The sequence below is a fragment of the Haemaphysalis longicornis genome, unplaced genomic scaffold (assembly GCF_048455015.1).
Source record: "Haemaphysalis longicornis isolate Haplotype H1 unplaced genomic scaffold, Haemaphysalis longicornis Haplotype H1 scaffold_9, whole genome shotgun sequence".
Taxonomy (NCBI): domain Eukaryota; kingdom Metazoa; phylum Arthropoda; class Arachnida; order Ixodida; family Ixodidae; genus Haemaphysalis; species Haemaphysalis longicornis.
This window is the reverse complement of record NW_027526460.1, coordinates 143,830,973-143,850,360: the sequence shown is the minus strand read 5'-3', so window position 1 is coordinate 143,850,360 and position 19,388 is coordinate 143,830,973. Positions and strand designations below refer to the sequence as shown.

The 19,388-nt window shown below is 46.1% G+C and overlaps 1 protein-coding gene and 1 pseudogene across 6 annotated transcripts in view; both read right to left on the bottom strand.

Annotated features, from left to right (window-relative positions):
- Positions 1 to 2,698, bottom strand: part of LOC144153581 (uncharacterized) — a 68,385-nt gene extending 65,687 nt beyond the window's left edge. For 2 of the 5 annotated variants that reach the window (XM_077685218.1, XM_077685217.1), the window contains exon 1: positions 2,362 to 2,698. The gene's annotated coding sequence lies outside the window, so the exon portion shown is untranslated. Of the gene's footprint in view, positions 1 to 2,079; positions 2,314 to 2,361 lie in introns of those variants that run through there. The other 3 variants (XM_077685219.1, XM_077685216.1, XM_077685220.1) reach the window with 3 other exon arrangements.
- Positions 2,699 to 7,088: 4,390 nt separating this feature from the next.
- On the bottom strand, positions 7,089 to 19,188 carry LOC144153471 (uncharacterized; annotated as a pseudogene). The gene is made up of 4 exons (XR_013319324.1): positions 19,178 to 19,188; positions 17,058 to 17,196; positions 14,341 to 14,484; positions 7,089 to 10,466 (listed from the first exon to the last, which is right to left on the bottom strand). The product of XR_013319324.1 is annotated as an uncharacterized LOC144153471 (transcript).
- Between the last annotated feature and the right edge of the window lie 200 nt (positions 19,189 to 19,388).

Below are 19,388 nucleotides of genomic sequence, written 5' to 3'. Positions count from 1 at the left end.
TCGGGCCCGTTGCTCCTTTCTTGAAGCGTCCTTTGGAGCTCTAAACACAGACAGCTTTTCTGCGCATTACTTACAGCTGCTTTTGCAGCCGGGTACAAAGCATGTACTTGATCTCGACGACGGCATTGTGCGACTACATCCTCTATAAACGCTCTCGTTCGGCGGACTAGGTGGCTGACAAATGACAACGAAGCAACCAAAGCACGCATTGCGATGGCGCACGCAGTGTTCAGAGAGGCGAGCGTCGGCACCTCTGTCCACTGCAGCGCCCCTAGTGGCGCAAAAATTTTCATGGCAGTTCGCGCACTCCTCTCCTACGGCGCGAATACGGCGCCTGTCACACTTCCCCCTACAGACCGTACCAACGAGGGTGCCACCATCTTGCATGCGCAGCGCCCTCTGGTAGCTGGCCGATTTGCTGGCGTGGGCGTTTGTTCCGCGGCGCATGGGCACCAGCGGTGGCTCAGTGAATTTTTCATTCTAGCGCGTTGTACATTCTTTTCCGTAATATACTTTAAATGGGAAAGTTGTTGCATAGGGACCAGTTTACGCGTTCTGGCTTAAACTGGCGGCTTTTTGGACCGTGGTGGGGAAACGATGCCGTGTCCAACATATGTTTGCAATACTTCGTCACAATTTGTTTTGTTTGCTTGCGTGTGTCCAGGATCACGTATAGCTGGCTTTGCTGCAAAAACTGATATTTGTTAAAACGGTCTAACCGTGATACACTCGGTGCCCATGGTCAACAAGCAGAAGTGTGTGTCAGTGTAACAGACTTCTGGCTTGATATCCCTGCAGGGTTGAATACCGGTAGTTTTGGGTGAACTTAGTAAGTATTTGGCATATTACATAGTTGGTATTAAATCTTAGCGATATATCAACAACTCATCCTCAGCCACTACTGCTGCCAACTATAAACAAAACTTCCTCTCTAAAATGTCAAGCTGCTCTGCAGCACAATTTAGCCTTGCAAGCAATGTATGACATAAAAAAATAAACAACACAGCTCCTGCAGAACGTCATATAAGGACTTATTAAGCATCCGCCGTTAGGCTACCAGTCAAGCGTTTGCTTTTGCGTTGCTTAGTTTGATGTTGCCGACATAAACATCACATTTGGGTAATAGACTGAACTCTTGGCTGGAGTGAGTGAGTGAACAACTTTGTTTTGCCGAAGACGGGGATGGGGGAAGAAGTAAGGTGAAGTCCCCTTCAGTAGCCGCCTCCCCCCGCCCCCCTCAGATTGGCTGGGGAAAAGGACAACCTAGGGAGGTAGTAGTAGTCACTGTAAAAATCGCCAAGGCCAGCCCACGTAACACTTGGAGCTGGGTATGCCGCAATGTGACCGCAACAACGGTGAAGATGAAACTAATACCATCTGCGGCACAGGCAAGTTTCAGTGACCCATTTTAGTTTGGAAAGGAGATAGAATTTTCTGCCACTAATCCAAAGTAAGTGTACAGAAAGAGCTCAGCAAAACAAACTTGCCATAAATCATGTGTGCTTTAAAGTGAGTAACTCACGAGCTACTAGTCTGGCTCATTTATTAGTAACATTTAATTAAAATAATGCGTAGCAGCTGCGCAAGGCCCGCCGTGATCGGCTGGGGGAAAGGCGGCCCGCGCGCCGCGACCGCTGAGTGCGAGAGTACGTTTCCCCCTCGCCCGAATTCAGCCGAGCATTTTGGGAAGAGGGGAGTCATTGGAAGTACAAGTCTGTCAGAACATAGGCTCAGCGCTAAGGTTTTAAAGGAAAGCGTTGCGAGTTCCCTCTATTTTGAATATCCACAACAACGCTCATTTCTTCCTCTCCCCACCCTACTCCTGTCGTATGCTCAAACAGCATGCAAAGAATTAAGCATGAACCTAGATACCTCCTCAAACAGCATGCAAATTAAGCATGAACCTAGATACCTCCGCGGCTATGACTGCTGCAGACGGAATTTAGCAGAATCGAGCTCCAAAACCGTCACCTACAGAACGACTACGGAATAAGGGTAGCATTTTGGGCACATCGGATAATCCGAGCACCACTTAGCGTAAAATGTCACGGACAATTTTGAGAGAGAAAAGGCACTCACATTGTTGCGCTGTACTGTATGCGCAATCGTACTCTTATCGACGACACTGGACTTGCGTAGGGATCCTACACATCAAACAGTCCGCTCACTAACAACACGCGATTTGTGTTTAAAGCAAGGTTGCAGTCGAAGCCTGAAAACCAAGTGGGAACAGAACGCGCGCGAGGAAAAACAGAGCGCGCGCAGCTCTTACCGCGGGAAGTAAAACAGCTCGGGGCTCAGGTTTCGCAAGGCGAACGAGCGGGAGAAAAAAAAAAACTCTCGACTTCCCGGTTGACGTACCGCAGTTCCGCGCAATCCTCTGCTTATCTTGTTTCCGTCAGCTCACGTCCTCTGCTGTGGCCAGTTCGAGAGACCGCGTCTATTCCCCATCCTCTGATAAAAGCTACACCGCGTTGTCTGTTGCCGACACTGTCGGCAATCAACGGACGAATCCACGGCTCCGTCGGACCGTTTTGCGCTGACAGGCATGCAAGTGGCACTTGCAATGCCCTACACACATAGGAAGGCACATGTAAAGATCCACCACACTTATAAACGACGAAAGCGACGGAAATTTCTGTCGCTTCCGTCGCTTCGCATCGCTTTCGTCGCGCGACGAAAGCGACCGGTCTCGCGCCATCGCTTTTGAAGCGGAAGCAGGAGGCGAGACTTCCTGACGTCATATCCTGCCAAAGCACCCGGATGCTGAGTCTCCACAAGCGGCGAAACTCCCGTGAAGTCTCACTCCGAGCGCGAGACAATAACAAGAAAAGCATGGAGGAAAAAAAGCAAAAAATCGTCGTCGCCGTCGCTCGATGTCGCGTGCTAGTGTGAACAGCAAGGGTGGCAATCGCTGTCGCTTCGTCGCGACGCTTCGTTGCAAGTGTGAACGGGCCTTTACAGCAGCTATTGAGACGCAAGTTTCCGAGACCGAACTTGGCCGGGACGCTCTGTCCGACCATCAACAAATCAAGGTCATGACGTCACAGCCAAAAGTCACGTGATAAAGCCATTTTCGTCACTTCCTGGGCCGTGGGTATTTTTAGTTGTTTTTTACTTTTATCACGTAGGCACTGCATATTGCGTAAGAAGCTATGCCTGCAGTAAGGTGTTTTTTAATCACTGTTGCGCAAGTACGCCCTTGCTACCAATAAGCACATCTACCGAGAAACTGCTTGGGCTTGGACTTCACAACACCATAGCCGAGCTCATAGAAGCCCACCTGACCGCTCAGCAGCTTCGACTCGCCACCATTCCAACTGGCCGTCACCTTTTGCACCGTCTCGGATATTCAGTAGTGAATTCGGGGCCTGCCATGAAAGATATTCCAGAAGAACTCAGAGAACACATCAAAGTTTCCCCTCTACCTCAAAACATGCACCCTCAGCACCACGAAGGCCGAAGAACAGCCAGAGCCGAAAACTTAGAGGAAATATGGGCAAAAAAGTAGGGTGGTGTACACGGACGCGGCAGACTACGCCCGAGAGCATGCTATGACGGCAGTAGTCACCGACACGGCGCGAACACTCACGAGCCTGACACTTAGACGCACCAATACACTGCAAGCAGAAGAAACAGCCATTGCGCTTGCCATCACTCAAACTGAAGCCATGACTGTCATCTCAGACTCAAAGGGAGCATGCAGGAATTATATAAATGGAAGAATTTCTAAAACCGCCCTTCGAATCCTCCAGCAAAACCCTCCTCGAAGAAATGTGACTATCGTCTGGACACCTGCCCACTCCAGTCTTCGTGGAAACCTCGTCGCTCACACGAGTGCCCGAGAATTAGCCGGCCGGGCTCCACAAGAAGATCAGCAGAGGGTTAACCAGCCGTTAGTCACGTACAGAGATATTACGCAACATTATAGGCTTTCCCGACAGATATACCCGCCAGGCCATAAATCCCTCACAAAAGAGCAAGAAACCTCACTTAGGCAGCTACAGACGAATACTTTTCCGCACCCTACTAGGCTCCACGCTATATTCCCTACAATATATACATCCACTTGCCCTCACTGTGGAGAGCTCTCTACCTTATATCACATGGTGTGGGCTTGCCAACACAATAAGAATATAGACACAATAGAAAATCCCACTTTAGAGCAGTGGGAGCGAGAGCTTGCCAGCTCAGATCCTGATCGTCAGCTTCGGCTCATCGAGAGGGCGAAGGCGGCAGCAAGCTCTTATGGGGTCCTGGACTGAGGACTCCACTCACAGCGGTCTTATTTTATATGAATAAAAGTTTTCCTCCTCCTCTGCAGCGGTGGGTTCGCTTTGGCGTTTGTTTGATGCCCGAGTTTGTCAACGTAGCCGCTACCCGCACTATATGTTGTCGTGGGCGGTTGCTTACACGATTGTCAAGAGAAGCGTCGAGCTGTTGGTTGATGAACGCGTCGCGTATCTGCTGTAAGCATGTTGCTCATGTTGCCTGCTAGGCAGTCACTGACTACACCATAACTCCGCTGTCGTACCAGTACAAGGCCCATAAAAAGTTTGAATGGCCGATGTCGTACTGCACCAAAACAAAACAAAAAAAGTATCGCGGCAGGGCGGTGAGCTCGAGCATTCGTGTGTGGTAGATTCATCAGACCTTGGGTGCAGTCTTTGCCAGGAACGTTGGCAGAGGGGGGCTGGGTTCGAACCTCCTCCGAAAATTTCCCGGGCAATAAAACTCCTGCCTTCCGATAGCCCATAACTCCTTCCGAAAAAAATTTCTGGCTACGGCCCTGGTCTTTGCTGATGCTTGCTTGCAACTGCGTGCTTTAATTTTTGTCTAAACGAACAGGCACAATGCGGAAGCGAGCCAATCTTTTCCACAGCACGAAGTCCTAGCTAAGGCTAGGTGCAGTGAGGTGCCGAAGACCTTGTGGACACTGCGGACAAACGAATAATGTTTTAATGTTGACTTCATGCTTTTCTGAACTTGGTTGGGGATTACGAGTGCTTCATTTTAAATAACTCTCTTCCGTGAAGATTGCTGTACTAGCATTCATGCCTGGCAATTGAACTGAATGTCTGCATTGGCGAGAAGGAGAGGGCTTGGGCAAGTAATTTATCACACACGCGAGTGCTGGGTGGGTCACGTCTTGCATACCTGTCATTGCAGCTACGTAGTTTCTTCTCTGTTCTGTCCAACCAATGCACCCAAATAGCCAGTACACGGAATGTATTTGGCGTCCACGTCCTACAAAACATTTCTCCGTTCGTGCATCCTGTATGTCATAAAATTCTTCCGTGCAATGCACACTCTACGGTGGTGGAGCTGCTGAAAAGCAGAGCAAACTGTTAGAAAGTTCATCTGGTGTCTTGCGAATTTCATCTGATTGATTGGTTGTAGGATTTAACGTGCTGATGCAACGCAGACGATGAGGCGCGCCGTAATGGAGGGCTCCGGAATAATTTTGACCCCCTGGGATCATTAACGTGCACCGAAATCTTGTACCCACGGGTGCTTTTGCTTTTTGCCTCCATAAGAAAAGCGGCCGCCGCGGTCGGGAATCGAACTTGCGACGTCATGCTAAGCAGTCTTAGCCACTGAGCCACCGCGGCGGGTGCGAATTTCACCTATGCCACTTGTGCGCATACTCATTCCTGAAAAGGGAGAATGATATCATAGCCATCAAGTTCTTCAAAGAGGATGTAGCCATAAATTGCACCAGAACTTGCACGTTTCGTGAGCACTTTTCGTGGGCATTGGACGAAGCTTATGCCTGAAGGCTGTTCTCGCCTTTTGCAAATATTGAGGTTGCTTTGCGGATGTTCAAACCTCTTAGATGACATGCACAAGAACCTACATTCAGTAATCCCTCATTAACTCAAACTAAGATACCTTGGAATACCGATTAAGCTGAAACATTTTCTCACCATGCATTTACCTCCTGTAGGCACTACGTATTTGCCCCCCTTTACCACAAAACATCTTTTCGGGGGACCACTGATATCGCAGTACATTGCAGAGAGGGCACAGGCAAAGTCTGTTACAGGTAGCTGATAAGGTTTGCATTCAGAGTCTCAGCTCCCAGTATACGCACCGAACGCGGTCATGAGTGGCAAATTTATGAGGAGTACGCACTGTACAAGGCTGATTTACTTGTTAAGGAAATGCTGTCCACCGCCTACATCATTGAGATAGCTGTGGACAATGCAGCTGATCATGCGGACGAGGAGCCTCAAGAGCCTACAATGGCAGAAACCGCTAACATGCTGCGCTTGCTTTGCAACAAGGTAGAATGTAGCGGTGGCGACCAACAACTGATGCCACACATTGAGCAGCTTGAGAACGCCTTTCCGGAACCAGACTTGAATGCGAAACAAGCAAGCATCACTTAGTTCTTTCTTCCGCAATAATAAAGATTTGTTTTTCCTGTTTACCTTTATTACGAAAGCTCTTCTCTGCAGTGGAGGTTTTGTTACCAGCATTCGCTCTCATTTCAATGATACGGTCACAAATTTGCGGCATTTTGCATAACTTCTCCACCTATCTCAAAAATTTTTAGTGTATTTTACAACAAGTTAATGAGGGCTTGCTGTACATGGTTACTTGAGATTGGAAATTTCATGTCAATACTCCTTCGAGTACACGCTTTAATCTTCAAAGGGGCAAAAAATATAAGAACGGGGCTTCAACAAGGCTGCTTTCAGTAATGAAAAAACGAAGTACAGAAATTTCGTGCAGGTGCATGTTGAAAGGGCCATTACCATATACATCATTTCTTATAATGAAAGGTGACATGCCGCGGTGGCTAAGTGGCTAAAACATTGTGCGGCTGAGCACGAGGTCGCGGGTGAAATTCCTTGCTGGGGCGGCCGCTTTTCTGATGGAGGCGAAAAGCAAAAACACCCGTGTGTTCGAGATTGCAGCACTCGTTAAAGATCCCCAGGTGGTCAAAATCAATCCGGAGCCCTCCACTATGGCGTACCCCATCACCTGCGTTGCGTCGGCACGTTAAACCCTGCAATCATTCACTCAATTATAGTGGAAGGTGAAACAGGTGTCATTGGTGCTACAGAAAAAAAGCATTAAGAGGTAGTTTTCATGTCAAGGATAAAATATATGTAGTTTGAGGTTTATTTCAGCAAAACAGGACAGAAAGGCTTGTCGTATGACAGCTTGACAGGAGGTTCAGTACCCAAGGCACACAGACAATGATAGATAATTCACGTACACTTGGAAAACAACTCAACTAATTTACAGATGTTTTTCTGCCTGAGTAACACAATTTGAGTGATGTAGACAACAGTAAAATGCATTTATTTATTTACACAGTACCCACAGCGCCTGAGGCATTACAGTGGGGGGGGGGGGGGGGGGTAGTACAACTTAGATCAGAAAATTATAGGTAAGGCAACATCAAAGTCAAGAAGAAGACCACGCAAATCGCGCTCACGTAGATGCACATGTAATAGTTGGGCTAGTTGGTGCATTATGAATTACAAAATTTGCGCTAACCAAACATATTGTCTTTTTTTCTCTGTATGTCCAGTTAACGCAAATTTTATAATTCATAATGGTAAACAACGCATGTAAAAACATACAAGTGTTTTTCTCCTAGGTAACAAAAAACCATGAAAGTGATTTACACATGGCAAACAATTCATATAAAAGCGTATAGGTGCTTTTATTTTAGGTATGAAAAATTAATGACACTGATAAAAACATACTAGAACATGTAAATGTTATTTTGCTAAGTAACATCATTAATTAATAAACATTCACAATGCCAGATGGAGTCACACTAACATCTAAATGATAATGATGCTCTACTACTGTACACCATAGCAAAAATATTATCGTTCACAAAGAATTCAACTCAAAAATAAGAATGTAGTAGTTATTGGCAGTGTTTTTTTACTCAAAAAGTAAAAGTAATGTGAAGTGATGTGTGCTTGTTAAGCATGTGTTTAGTGACGTGCAATCATACAATAAAACTGTAAGCAAGAACATTTGAATGTGAAAAAGTTATGGGTAGCACATAGTATTTATCACAGCTTCTCTAGTACATGTCACATTTTGTGTTGCCAGAACATGCAGCTTTATCCTGCTTTGTATATGTATAAACCAAGGCATGCTACAGATTAAAAAGTTATGACACTTGTGCACAGATGCAAGTAAAATCATTCATGTAAACGGGTTTAGAAACAACGAATGGCAATTTTGGGGAAGCCTTGTTATAATTACATAATTATTTGCATAATTACCAGCAGACGACAAAATAAAGTGAATGAGGTAAAGTGAGGTGCGTGAGTGACTGGTATGGTATCAGGCGCAAACCAGGCAGTTGTCACATGGACGCGTCCTTTCTCCTTTATGGTGAAACGCTGAAAGTTGCCCGCATTTCGCCTGCACGTTTACCCACCCTTCCTCGTGTTTTCCAACTTTCTGTGTGACCCCGAGCTCGTTGCAGTGCTTTCAAGCGAAGTCGCCTTGCTGCACAGCTGGTGGCTTGATTGGAACAGCCTTTGGTAGGGGAGCCTTGGATGACCAAGCCATTCGATGAGGCTGGGGCATCCACTTACCAGGATCTTGTATGCCTGCTGAAGGTGTTGGTAGGCGTCCCCTTTCTTATCTTCATCTTTGCAGCACATGATAGCACTGGCGATCCGATGTAGTGCATCAGTTAGTAGGCGTCGGGTCTTCTTGCTGGTTTCCCGCACCGTTTTTGGAAGCTCTGCCACAGTTGGCGCTGCGTCTGTTGCATCACAGTCCATGCCAGCATCAGACGTACATGATGTGTCCCAGTCACTTGGTGCAGCAGGAATGTCTCTGTGAAAACTTAGCAATGGCCCTTCAGTGTACTCTTTAGGTAGCCTTGCCAATGACCGTTCACTAAAGAACCGAAAAATAGCGAAGAAGTGCTTGCATGGCAGCTTGTGCCTCATGAAATACCGACATGTACAGCATGGAATGTTTAAGTCAACAGTGTAAGGAACATCCGCTGTGCTAGACTTTACATAAAAAATGCTGCCGCATGCTGACTTGGCCACGTCCTCCAGCTCTTATTCTTCTGCCATGTCTATACGGGCCATGATGTGCTTGATCACTTTCGGAGGTCTATTGTGCAGGTAGGTTGGCACATATTCGTGGTAGATGAGGTACGAGGAGGATCTTTCTACGTTCTTCTGGATGAAGACGCTCTGTCTTTCTGGCAGGAACTGTTTTACCACCGTGGTGATCAGGCTTGACAAGCTCCTTTTGCCGCGGCTCCATTTCAGGTAGTACTCCTTGAGGAGTCTGTTGTGTGTTTCAGTGCCATTGTTACTTGTGAGGACAACAGCAAACTTGTTTCGACGAAACTGCACCCACATTTTCGCTACTGCCATCCACTGGGTCTCAAAATATGCCACCACCTTGGGGTTCTGCCAAAAAATAGAAGCTTTTAGAGAGCTGTAGTCTTTGTCACATTCATCTTGAGAGTTTAAGTTTGTGACTCTCCTGAACGTCTTTTTGGTCTGGCGGTACATCATTTTCTCTCCGTTTCACCCACCTTTCCCAAGCCTGCTCGCGATGGAAGTTGCAGAGCATAATTTCGCTTTCCGGAAAGGTGTCTTGGATTGCGGAAATCTCTGCTTGACAGCAGTCAATCATCCAGTATTCTGGTGAGAAATTTTTGTTCCAGTTCTTAAAAACAGCCAGAGCCTCACCAATACATGCTGCCGTTTCAAATTGCACCACAAAAACACCAGCTATCATGTAATTTATAGGTGTCTTAACTACTAAAAAAAAGTAGCAGGTTGTTGTCAGTTGTCCTATTCGTGGCATCTAAACAGGTAACATTATTACCGTACTGCGTAAGCAGTTGTTGCATGAAGTGCGATTGGTAGGAGAAAAGCAGGGTTTGTTGGCACTCCTTTGCCAGCAAATTTTCAACGTTGACGTGTTCGTCTTCATTGCAAGAACCTCCACTTGCCTCGTCAGGTTGGCAGTATGGCCGGAAGACCTTAGAGGTTTTTTCCTCTGTTTGCAGCTCAGATACCATCCGAATTATGTTCTCTTGGTCAAGATTACTGCAGCGTTCCTTCCTGAAGGCCTCCTGGAAGTGGTTGGCAACATCTTTTGAGGTTGGGTAAAATGCTCTGCAAGTGGTATCGGGTTTTTCTTTACCCGCAAACAGCACATCCTGAATATAATACTTCAGGCATTTCTTCACCTCATTCACGGATGTGATTCCTTCGCGAACAAGGTCACCGATGCGATTGATGATGTTCTGGTCCACTGGCTGTCCGTGCTTTGTGAAATGGTCAAAGTCGTGTTCCGTATGAGCTGCCATTTTTGACATCGTGATGTACAGTCTTATCTCGGACCTTGGTGGCTGGCTGGTTGCTCGCAAGCTGTGTCGTTAACTTCTTCAGGGCCGTTGATTTTGCCGTGACAACCTTGTTTTTGGAGCCGCCTTGGACATCAATCTAGAAGCATTAAGTTCATGTTATGTTCATTCACTGTATATCATGGCCTGGAAAAAGCACATTTTTTGTTGTGGACATATACTGAATGTATAGTCCACCGCACTGCACTACAGAGATTTATTTGGGTGGCTTGTTTGATGTTGATGCAGATTTAACTAAGTGACAGCAAAAGAAAGGCTGAAATCCCAGCACACAGGCCTAGCGTGTTTGTTTTTCACCTCCATCAAGAAAATTGCCACTATGGACGGGATTAAGCTTACGTGCTTATGCTCAACAGCACAGTGATTTGGCTTAAACATTGACCGGATTTTTAAGTAGCTACAGACCCAAGCATAATGATTCCTGTGTGCAAAGAAGTGAGGATCAAACAAACCGCTAGCAATTACAGTGGCTTCGGAAATCACTAAAAAAGCCAAACAAGCTGAGTGGCTTTTTCATCTGCTCTACTTTGGCTATGGACGCTTCTTCAGTCTGTCACAGTTGTTATATTTCCTTTTTTTTCTCAGGTGACCGCACTTAGTTTTTGCAAATTTATCGTGGGGTGTGCACTTTTGCTGGGGCTCAACTGGGTGCTTAAAGGATTTTTTTTACGCTGTGTCTAAAGGTACGTCGGACGTACCCGCAGCATTTCTTAAAGATACGTCGGACATACCCGCAAAATTTCTTAAAGATACGTCGGACGTACTCGCAAGATTTCTTAAAGAAACATCGGACGTACCGGCAAGATTTTTTAAAGAAACTTCGGACGTATCCGCGAAACTTTTTTAAGTACGTCAGTGTATTCGGTTTCACTCGGCCCAGACATGCAGCGTACGTTCAGCGTTTTCTCGTGTTGACGTCGCGTCGTCAGAAATGCATGGCGACGCGAGCTGAAACTCGAGCGACGCCGATGTCTACGCTCGCCAGATATCGGCGTCGACGCAGCGCGAGAGAGCATCGGAAAGCGAGCGGCAGCGTCCGTCTTCGCGTGGTTTGGGGTCATTCCTTTCAGCAGAAAACCATCAATTTTTTTTTTAACTTACGGTAATCGGTTGCCTTGAGGCAAATTGCAAGCTATTTCTGTTCGCAAGCGCTCATCCATTTGTGGCTTGTTCAGCTTTCATCGGGGAGATCGGGGATCTGCGATAGCTATGTGTGAGTTAAATGAGGGAGCTCTGGTTACATCGCATCCAGTATTCGCATAATGTGGCTTGTCAGCAAGATCGGTGCGTGACGAGCAGGCGCATTCCATTCCATTCGTAGCTCCCGTGGCTTGCGCAGGGGAGACCGGGAATGTGCGATAGCTTTTTTTTACTCAAATAAGGAAGCTGTGGTTACATCGCTTGTAGCACTAGCATTAGTGTCCTCGGCTCCAATATCGGTGCGCAAGAAGCAAGCGTTACCACTGCTCAAATCTTTCAAATACGACCAAAAGAAAGCACACCCGACACTATTCGTGGGCAGCCTCAGTTGGTACACCGAATTCTTCGAACCTCCTCGCCTCCTCGCGTGGGCGAGCGGTTGAGAGCCGGGCTTCTGTTTTGAAAGTCCGTGGTTCGAATCCTAGCAAAGACGGTATTTTTTTTTTTCGGCGAGGGTTTGATCAGTTTTTTTTACAGGGTACAGCAAGGGTGCCGGGGTACCCTGCCTTTCAACCTACAAATGACGTTCGACGGAAACCTCAGTATCAAGGCAGCGCTGAAATTTGTTTTGCTTACAATTTGAATTCATGAACGTGCAGTCGGTACGCAACATGAAGGTTAAATCAAGTAGCAACTAAAGCAGTTGTGCGAGGTGCGTCTTCGTTTATCATTCTATCTTATTTTGTTTTCATTTGACTGTGATGGCTCGAGATACATTTCGCAGCATTTCAATATTTGCCCGCCAACATAGCAATAAATAAAGAAACCAAGTGATTTTTTTTTTTGTTAAAGCTAAAGTCTTGATAATTGCAGTTCAAGAAGATAAATAACTGCTCATAAACGACTTCAACAGGATGGCATATGTGTCCAGCAACGCCCGCCGACGCAGCGACTGGCGCGCGACTTCGCCGGTCTCCTGCGGGCCCGCGCGTTGACGCCACAGGACGCCGAACGACGCCGACGCTCGCGCGACGCGTGATTTCGCGTCCATGTGGTATGGGCTTTAAACAGAAACATATGAGGGGAAAAAAAAAAAGAAAGATACTCGTGTCGCACATGATTTTGTTTCCCTCTTGCGAGAACCCGTAGTGGTCCGCATTCGATCTCTGACCTCAGCGAAGGCTCTAACCGTCCCTTCAAATAAGGTCCAACTAGAGAACACGAGGAAAAAAAAAGTACATTCTGCGTCTGGTTAGGCATCGCTAGATTCTTCGCTTATATACAGCGAACGCGTGATGGTTTTGCCGTCGATGATTCGAGATACCCACGCTAGTTTCGAGCAACGCCGCTTTCGAGCCACTCTGGGCCCTGTACGTCCGACGTATCTTTAAGAAATCTTGCGGGTACGTCCGACATATCTTTAAGAAATCTTGCGGGTACGTCCGACGTATCTTTAAGAAATTTTGCGGGTACGTCCGACGTATCTTTAAGAAATTTTGCGGGTACATCCGACGTACCTTTAGACACAGTGTTTTTTTTAAGCCGTAGTTTTAATGAGCACATTATTGTATGTGATAGTTTATGTTGAGGCTGCTGTGCAAGACCACCAGCCGCAGGGCAAAGGTTTTCTCGGGTTTTCTGACTATGGTGTGCGAGCAGGGGCTGAAGAAGGTATTTTGAAGATAGCTCCGGCTCTCATCACAGGCATTACGAGAGGTCATACCCTTTCCCCATTTGTGGGCTTGTAAGCCAGCTCGAAGGGGCCTTGACAAATAAATGTGGCACCTATTCTAATGAAGGAGCTGCACCTGTTAAAGAAGTTTGTGACTTTGATGGCAAAAAAATATTTTTGAATGGGCAAGAGCCGGATCCAAACTGACCAATACAATGCAATATGTACTGATCGCTACTATAGATACTAATTGGTAAAGGTTGGTACTGCCGTACAACTGTTGAATTTCATGTCAGTAGTTGCAGATTGCACTGTGAGCGGAGCAAAGCTGGCGAAGTTGTGAACTTAATTCAGTGCCACCTGACAGCCTGCACCATCCCCACTCACCAGTTTTAAACGCTGGTTACCGTAAGCACCGGCTGTGATGGGCAGTTCGCTATCTATAAAGTCGCTCGTGGATTAGAACAGAAACAGGAAAATGAGAGTCTTTTCTCAATTATTTTAATAAACACTGTACCTGATCAAATGAACACTGCTAGAGAATGTTGTTCGTTGCACCATAAGTATGAGAAAAAAAGCACCTACTTCACGATATCCTTGCGTTTCTACCTATACAAGCCACTGGCTTTTATTGGCGCCCTTGGCAGCTTAAGCTTCATCAGAAGATACTTGCTGGCCACTAGTACTAGGAAGAAAATTTTTCCCCCACGAAACTGCAGGTTCAAATGCTAATAACGATTGTGAGCATCAATGCGACTCCCAACAGAAGCCAACATGCAGTATCTAGCTTTGAAGGCTACGGTGGCATGAAAAAAAAAAAAAAGGCTGTAATTTATTGTGTAAGCCTTTAGTATTGAACTTATTGTCCCTGCACATAAATGTACAGTTGGTAGTAGCACTTTGTTTTTTGGCTGTGATAAAGCAAAATTGGCTTTACTAATTTTATGGTTTGCTTGACGTATGACAGCCTTTAAAAGGGGTGGGAGCATTTTGAAGAAACTTTGTTTAATGTGTGCCTACCAGCTTCAACATAAAACTAATAAATATATAGCAGCTTTTAAGTGGTTTTAGGAAAAGCAGCGGCAGCACAGAACACATTGCATATAATGTTATCACTGAAATGACTGCTTGCCATACGTACCGCATAGTCAGGGAAGACTTGAACCTTCTTTATGTGCATCGTTGCAACACAGCCCTTCTTTGTGCCTTGGATTTTGATGCGTCTCTTTTGGAAAGTTTCAGCTGTCCAGTCTCCATGGTGTTGTTCAGCAGCATTCTGTACAGCCTAAAAACAGTAATCACAAAAATTCTCAACCAGGAAAAAAAAAACTTTATAAATCATCTAAAAACAAGTTTGTCACATGAACACATTTAAATTAACAAAGGGATGCCTACAGTAGTTGAGTTAAACAACCAGAAGTTTCTATTCAGTTGTTGTGGCAATGTTGCGCAAGAAAGTATCCAAGCATACTAAGTCACTTTGCTCGCAATGACATGAAGGTGGTGATTAGTAAAGTAAAAAAAGCATTAAATGCTCCAACTACTGTTTACTGCATTTCAAACAGGTACACATGTTTGGTAAGCTCTAGAGAGCTTTGTATTGCTACGTCATCTCTAGATTCTCTTGAACCCACTTGCAATGAACCTAATGTAGATGGTGACATACTTAGCATTTATGCTTGAACATAAATATTTACTGCATTTCAAACAGGTACACGTTTGGTGAGCTCTAGAGAGTTTTGTATTGCTACGTCATCTCTAGATTATTCTCTTGAACCCACTTGCAATGAACTTAATGTAGATGGTGACATACTTGGCATTTATGCTTGAACATAAATATTATTTTTAGTTATAGGTGCTGCTTTTTTGCCTCTTTCAGGTTCTTTAGGCTATCCAGATTTATTGTGAAAACTAAACTTGGTCCAGTATTATATGGTAACTGGGTTATTGAACCACACATTGTATGGGGATGTTGGTGGCACTGCAATTGCATGCCTGCAATTGGTACGTGAAAATTAAGCTTGAACACGTACGAAATCAGCAACAAAGGTACTTTGGTTGCTTCTGGCTGGCTCAGTATTAATATGTACTTGGTAGACACACAAAAGTTTAAGTGAGCAAAGCTGCTCACATGTAAGAGCTTCTTCAAAAAATAGCTTATCTAACTGGTATATGTTTATCTATAGCAAAAAAATTATGCAAACAAGAACTGCCTTTTGATAACCCTATAAATTTCCTTTTCTTTTTACAAATTTTGAGCCGAATTCACAGACTTTTATAGTATAGAATAAAGAACGAAATTTACTCAGAGCTATTGGCATATCTCAGGTGAAAAATATCCCTTCTGGTTCCATCTGGTTCCAGTTCAGCTGGTTTATTGGACAATTCCCAGATGCAACCAGTAGCCACTGGAACCACTAGGACCAAACCAGTAGTTCTGGGACCAGTAGGACTGGGACCAGTAGTGTTTAAAACCAGTCTACTGATCGACAAAACACATGATTCTCAGACAGGGCACTAGCAGAAGGCACATGAAAGATAAACTGCTCAGGAATATTTCAATCCCAGATGGGAGTGTTTCTAGCCTAGACGGAATATAACAAGAAAGGAAGGGGATATATTGTCGGCAGCCGGCACTTTAGCCAGTAGGGATATTTTGCCGGCACTGTATTCTGATTGGCTGTTCAGCCTGACTTCATTGTGACGGGTATGTCCACCTTAATTAAACTAGTTAGATTTAGTTACATTTATGTCCACCTCCTCCAGGCGCACAATCAGCCGCAGTTACCGGGGCGCAGTGGTTGCGCCTCTGGTTTCTAATCGCGAAGTCGCACGTTCAAACCCACTTCTGCTAAATTCAGTTTTTATTTCTTTTGTTTCTTGTGATTTTCTAGGACTGATTCGCTGCGTTTATTTGTTCAGAAACTCGGTTCTTTTGCGGCATTCCTTCGTTATTATTTATTCAAGACCTGCCTTTATGTGTTGGGTTAGGTTAGGTTGGGATGGGACATGCCTTTACTGGTTGGGTTAGGTTAGGTTAGGTTAGATGTTTCCTTAAAATACACATGCGAATAAATCACGCAACAGAAACATGCACCTGCACTGGAGATAGTAAAATGCCGACTGCCGGCAAAATGCCGGCAGGATGGTCACATGTTCACCCCCTGCCATTGGTGGCGCAAAATATCGTGTTCTTTGTCTTTTGAACTCAATAATCACCTAATACAAAACAGCTGGCACAATATCTGGGACAGATAAATTGCCGGCTGCCCGCACAATATCCGGAAAAGGTAAAATGCCGGCTGCCGGCAACATATCCGCGACCAATAAAATGCCGGCTGCCGGCACAATATTCACAACCTAACGGGAATCATTCGCAGCGCATTGCAAGCTAGTGCCAGTCATGATTTTTATTGAAAAAACAAGTACGGTAAATAAACTAAAACATTTCATTAGACTGATAAACTTTAATACTACAGTTTCAAAACAAGCTGTGACCTGATCATGCCAAAGCAGAATGACTGGGAAGTGAAGAAGATACACAATGTTTGGATATACACGTGGTCCTACCTTCGCGGTCTAGCGAACAGCAGACCTCGGGACATGGCACAACAGTAAGTGCACAATGACGCCTCTTCTGTGCAGGATGAATGTATAAGGAAGCACTTGTTGTGACTGCACAGCTGAAACATTTCTGCGAACCACTTGAACAAAAGTGGTTAGGAAGCACTGTCATGAATGTTGGGCCGGACCGCGTGCAGAGCAATGAGCCGGACTACTGTTCATGAGCCAGCTCACGCCTTATATTCACAAGGTAATCCAAACAGGCAGGTACGAAAGGGGAAGGTCAATATTTACAAGACTGGCGACGAACTTGTCCACTACAGTCCGCTGGTGCTGGCACGATGAATGGAGCGGAGACGGCCCTGTGACTTCGGCGAGTCGACTCGAGGTGGCAGACCGTCCGCAGAGGTGACGAGACGTGTGAGCCCAGGTGCTTCAACCCGGTGAAGAACGTGGCGGTGCCGATGATTAGCGGCGGGAGGAGTTAGCTTGGGCTCGAAACGAGGCCTCGCTGCCCGCGCTCTGCATCGCCGGCACACCGCTCACTCTTGTGCCGGCCCCGGTTTCTCCCGGCAGCGTCCAGGGCTGTCGTCGGGCCTACACCGCGACGAACGGAAACTTCGAAGGAAGCGTCGGCGACGGACCTCGGGCCTACACCGCGAGGGCGCCGTCCTGCTGGTTGGTTGGTTCCTTATGTTATGGCGCGTACCCACGCGGGGGATTGGCCAAGAAGCTGCTGTCGTCTTGCCCGACCGCTTCCGAGCTCCTTCCTTATCTTTCTTCTTTTCTGCTAGCCCGTTGCCTTCGGCCAGCGCTACACCCCTGGTTCGGCGGATTGGACAACCACACGGCACTGTCCCTTCACTACAAGCACAAATGAAGACTTTCATTGTCTGCTAGAACCACATTGAAGAAGCCTCGTACGTCTCATCGAAAATATAAGCACTAACAAACCAGCGCCGCCATTACTTGACTACGTGATGCTGTCGTTCAATGAATAAACTGTTACTAACGATGCAGTTCACTCGTTTAAGGTACGGAGCAACTTGCACTCTTTTTAACTCGGTGAACTGAACTTTCTTACAGCGTCGTGCTTCGTTGCCATGTTCATTGCCATTTTGAATATGCAATCGGCTTAGCTTGGTTTGGCTTGACTTCAAAAACAACTCCTTTAAGACAATGTTTCCAGCCAGCAGCGTTATGAGGCGACTGCTCAATTTTTTTCTGCATTACAAGTTTCTGTCGCCTTGCGATGTGTAAACACTCCTAAAGACGACTGTCCAACATTTGTGCTAATTGAGTGTATTACGTTGGCCAAGTATTTACTGGAGGCCAGGAGAACATTACGTGTAATAAAATTGGCAGCGTCTGGAACCCCAGGCGGGGCACGAGATTGAGCCCCCTCGCAACAACTCCTGCCCCGCGTGACGTCATATACACGTCATAGTGACGTCATATTAACAGAAATTGTTATTATATTGCGTAGTAAAATAAAAAAGCACATTTTTTTAAACTTCAATAAATAATTAGAAAGCTACTCATTTGCTAGAAGTTTTATAAAATAATTTTTTTGCTCGTTCTTGCGGAAGCCGACGATGCTGCCGCTGCTGGCGGTCGCCGGTATGGCGTATCCGAAAGTCCTGAATGCCCTAAAACCCAACGTTTATAGATACTTTTTCAGTTTCGGAACTGCGCCTTCCAAAGCGGGCGCGACTTTACCCTAGGCGCTGAGAGGGCGCTCCCGTCGCGAGTTGCGCTGTGTCGGCGGCTGCGGCGGCGGCTCCGGCGGCAGCGTTGACGGCGTGCGCGGCCGGTCCGCGGGCTCAAAGTTGCGGCCGCGGTGTAGTTGCGTGTCTGCCCTACAAGTGTCTTCTTTTCGCTTGCGTTTGTCTTTGCCCTTGCGCGAGAAACTTGCCGTTTTCAGTGTAGTCGGTTTGAAATGCTATTGAACAGTGCGGCCGCGGGTGAAAGCATATCGTGGCTCCGTCAACGTGCTGTGTTTTCTTTCTTGTGCTGGGCTTGGTGCACTGCCGACTAACTCGCAGTCGGCTGTACGAGATTTTCCAGCCCACTTTAGCAGTGGTACTTGTGAGGAGGCTGGGCACATGCGTCGTGCATGAGGCACATGCTTATACCTTTACAAAATGTACAAGAGGAGGACGGAATGTAGCCTCATGCTAAAAAAAATATTAAAACAAAACAGACAAATGAACAAAAATAAAAATTCTTAATGCTAACACAATATAACTAGATAACATACAATCTAAATCTCAAGGATTTTGGGTTAGCTTTACCCGCGCAACAATTTGATTTCTTTGAAACTACGAAGGATACGCGGATGTCTTTCATAAAGAAAGCATGCACTTGCTGCGCATGGTTATCAGGAAATATCATTCGTGCTGCAACGAACTTGCGCTATTGGCATCTCAAGCGAAATCGCGTGTGCACTTGACAGCTACTGCTACGCGAAAATTCATTTAAAATGCTGTCGTTCTTGGTATTTTGGCCCCCGCTAGAAATCACTGGGCGTACGTACATCTCCTTGCATAATCGACCCGTTTCAAGTAAATCGCGAACTGGAATAGCGCGCGCACGGCAAGAAAATGTTGAGCAACTTCCGAGAGC